General features: G+C 31.7%; 1 long non-coding RNA gene across 1 annotated transcript; it reads right to left on the bottom strand.

Moving 5' to 3' along the window:
• Positions 1 to 924: 924 nt before the first annotated feature.
• LOC142169120 (uncharacterized) lies at positions 925 to 3,247 on the bottom strand. The gene is made up of 3 exons (XR_012698862.1): positions 3,119 to 3,247; positions 2,247 to 2,457; positions 925 to 1,531 (listed from the first exon to the last, which is right to left on the bottom strand). It is a non-coding gene; the product is annotated as an uncharacterized LOC142169120 (long non-coding RNA).
• Positions 3,248 to 4,480: the final 1,233 nt, after the last annotated feature.

Below are 4,480 nucleotides of genomic sequence, written 5' to 3'. Positions count from 1 at the left end.
AAAATGGACAAAAACCATGATCTCTTCGGTTAAGTTTAAATTTCTAGTTAAAAAATGGATTTGATTCATGTGAGCTTGAGTGTTGGTCCACGATGTAAATAGAGTTTACTTTGATTGATTCACTGGTTGGGCTTACTCAATGCAATTGCGCCCCTTTTCCATTGTCCATAATATCAGACAACCTTCACGTGAGGTTCCAATCTAGAAAGGATTAAACCTTTGAATATTCCACGTTGCTTTAGGCGCGCTTTTGACTAATTGAATCTATTATCGTGATTGTGTACACGTTCGCGTGACATAATTATAATTTTTTAGAATAAATCAAAGTACGCGTTCGCGCGACTTTGGCCAAACACTCTTGATAATTAATAAAGCGTGATTAATTGTGTACACGTACACGTAACATGATTTAAGCGCCCCAAATAAAACAGATTTAAGCACATGTGATCCGTTTCAAAGATAAACCCATAACGTATTAATTAAAAACGGTAAAAGGCAAAATGCACATAGGTTCTAAAATACGTATTTAAACAATTAATTAAGCCAAGTATGATTAAAAGCGACCGTGCTACGAAATCCGGGAGCACCTCACACCTTCTCCCGAGTTAACTTAATTTCTTACCCGGCCTTCTATGTTCACAAACCATAAATAGAGTCAATTTCCTCGATTTAGGGTTTTAAAATAAATCGGTGACTTTGGAGACCATAATAATTATTCCAAGTTGCGACTCTAATTAAATAAATAATTCCATTTCGAATAATGGTAATTTAATTGGAAAAACTCTCTATTCTTCGGGAAAAGGGAAGTGTTACAATTTCAAGTAATAAATTAAATATATAAAGATATAATTTAACTTATTATGTAGTAATTTTAATTAAAAAAATTAAACTTTCATATTAAATACAAACGATAAAAATAGCTCATAATTTATAAATGTACACGAAATTAGTCCTCTACAAACACCTTCAAATCAGTAAGGCAGCTCTAACTCCTTTTTATGATGAGCAGGTACTTGAGGAGCACGATATGTCATGTATCTATAGAAAGATAAACCAAAGCAGAAGCTCAAAACTAAAGCTCTAACTAACAATTCTATGTTCAACATGTAAGCAAGAACCTGCATTACTAATCCGAGCAATACGTCTATTCCCCCAATATCATACGCTATGTGCAAGAAGTGGGCATATATATAGAAATATGTGGTGCAGCATACTAATAGAGCGAGATACCCATAATTGAACTCCAAAAGGTGATGCAGGGCTGCTGCAATTATCATAGGAATGACCTCGATCATAAATTTCGCCTTGGCACCAATTAACCGGAAAGGCATGTCGCGATGCCAATAAATGACCGTGAAAAACGCTATCATATGAATTATACAGCCACACACCGGGACAATCGTGTCAAAAATAAAGAAGATCATGGAAACTTTTGGATCACCCATTAATAGCACGAATGCAGCGACCATGCTCAGCATGGAAACATTACTAAAATGAAGCCAATATATGTCATTACGCTCTCTGAGAAGCCCTGAAAGAAACACGGGAAAAACATATTCAGCATCTCAAAGAAAGTTAAGTACAAGATCGAGCACACCAAGACTATGAACCAGCACAATTGTAGAGTGCAACTTTTCACAAAAGAAAAATCACCACTTCAAAGTCCAAAGAGAAGCAACTTATCGTCTCCAAACAGTATCAGCAAAATAAATTGTGGCATTAATCTGCCACCCAAGCTAGGAAAACACCGTATACAGCTAGTCATTTTTATCTGAGCATGGTTAACCAGGATCTTCATAAGCGACTTAGGAATAGACTTGTAACAACTGACAGAACTTTATTTTAAAAAGAACTTCAAAGGAAATCCTATGACCAAAAGGTAACGGCAGAATCATGCACCTAGGTGATACACTATTATTACCTTCTCTCACAGAAAATATCATAAGCTAGGGGTAACGTCAACGACAAGACTATAACACACTGACTACATTGTCAAACTAATACATTCCTTCCTTAAGTTCCAGCTCTCTTGTACAATCTGTAATTTGTCCAATAGTGCACTAGAGAAGTGTTTGTACACCCCACTTCAGTTTGCTATTTTATCTTTAAAAGCACAATTTGAAAGATGCTAGGATTGATAGTACACCCTGCTAGTATTAACACTACCAAATTAACAATCTGTTGGTATGCGATATATTTCAAAATTTCAAGTCAAGAACGCCAATCACTATGTAAAAAAGACTTACTACTACTACCGGTTGATGGAACATAGTCTTTATCCGGAAACACCCTCTTTATCTTATTGAAAATGGAAACCACAGTCTTCAAGCTCTGCCTGCCCTTCTCACAGGTAACGGTTGCAATGTCGAGGGACAAGTCACGGGGAGAGGCACACAGAGGGAGAATATCACCCATATGCTACAGTTAGATAGATACTACTTTCACAGATTTTAACAGCTGCAAAAAAAAAAAAAAAAAAAAGCTACATTCAGTCCTCTCTATAATAGCATAGCTATAACAACACTTCACTATAAAAGTCAAGCCTTTTCCGGAACCAAATTTCATATTATGTTATAATATATATTCTCTATAACAGCACTTCGCTATAACATCCAAAAATATTCGGAACAAACGAGGCTGTTATAGAGAAGTTTGACTGTAAATGAGGGGCAAAAAACATAACCAATATATAATAACTCAAATGATCATACCGATGAAATATTCACAATTCAGTTAGAGATTTATGATCCGAAATTAACTTCAAAATCAATCAAATTACCAACCACAGTAAAAAATAAAAGTTCCAAACTTTGGAACATGTTTAACAAAATACAAAAAAAAAACTAGGAACCAAAGGTTGTATTTTGAATGTAAAATAAAAAAGATAAAAATAGTTATCCAAAAATATTGTAGCAGAGCATAGAATCAATGATACCACTTCGGAATATCTATTGTAGGGTACAATTAATTCTTATAATTGGACAACATGTTAAACAAATTATACAAATTGCAAAGCTATGATTTATTTATTTATATAAAGATAAAGAACAGAAATTGCAGAAACCATAAACCAAGGTTGAACATAAAATTCCAAACTATTATATATTGAATTAATTACCTGTGTCCTGGACTAAACGATCAAAACCCAGCAACCTGCAACTGTTGAGAATGTTAAAAGAGGGGAAACGAAGAAAGCTGTTGAGATATTTTTGTTCTTTTTTCCGCAAAGGTTGTAATAAAGTGTGAGAAAAAAATCGGTAGATTTGTACTAGCAAAAAAGGGTTCAGATTTAAATATAAGTGAAACGTGTCATCCTATGAAACTGGAACAATTTTGGATTCGGATTAAGAAAGATAAGTACTTCAACTCAACTTGGGATAACAATAATATTTAGAAACAATTACTCCAAATTTGAAAATAATTTAGCTAAATTTTTAATTTTACCCTTAATTTTTTTTTATAGTTACACAAATATTCTGGACTCCTTTTTGACTTATTTAGGACCACAAATACCAATTTTTTTTTATTTTTTCTTAAACTATGTACATAGTCAAACATATTCACATAAATTGGAACGGAAAAAATATTAAATGACAAAAGAGTCATTCTCTAGAGTCCTTTTTTATAGGGTTAAAATTAAAAATAAAAGTTTATGTATTATAAAAATTACAAAAATTATTTTATATGCTTATATACAATAAATTTAGATATTTATGAAAAATATATATTCACAAAATAATCTCATAATTACGTAATCTCGTATTATAACTCTCATATTACAGTTTTGGTATATATAATAGTAGCTATAAATTTGAAGTTATGAATTTAAAATTCTAAAAGAGATAGTTTATTGTGTTATGAATAAATTATTTATATATATTAAAATAGATTTTTAAATAAAAATATAAGATTTGAATTAAAACTACTGAGTTTTTTAATATAATTTTCCGCAAACCAAACGAGCCAAACGAGTCTTAAGGAATATTTGGTATGGTGTATTAGAAGAAATAATAATGGTGCAAATTCTGTACTTAGTTAGTTAGTTATCGAGCATTTAGCTATTACAAATTTGGAATATGTAAAATGAAACTGCATGCAATCACAAATAAAATTTCAAGAAAAATAATACTCCTTTTCGTTTTAATTTATGTGAACATATTTTTTTTTAATTCGTGCAAAAAAGTCTCTTTTCCATATTTGAAAATAATTTACCTTCATGCAATGATTTATAACCACACAAAATATGTGTCTTTGGAGCTACTAATTTTTAATTTCTTGGATATTCATTTTTATTGTTCAAATTGTGAAAGAGACGTACGGATGTCTGCTAAAATAGAAATATACTATGTTAATTTGCAACAAAAGCAAGAGGTTATGTATCAAATCATTTAAAAAAAATAAGTTAGGGTGCAAATTGTCAAAACTATAACACATCAGGGGGGGCAAAACGCACTGAAAAATGATGCGTACATATGCACCC

The sequence above is a fragment of the Nicotiana tabacum genome, chromosome 14, assembly GCF_000715075.1.
Source record: "Nicotiana tabacum cultivar K326 chromosome 14, ASM71507v2, whole genome shotgun sequence".
NCBI classification, from domain to species: Eukaryota; Viridiplantae; Streptophyta; class Magnoliopsida; order Solanales; family Solanaceae; genus Nicotiana; species Nicotiana tabacum.
The sequence above is the reverse complement of the archived record's forward strand: the minus strand, read 5'-3'. Positions and strand labels throughout refer to the sequence as shown.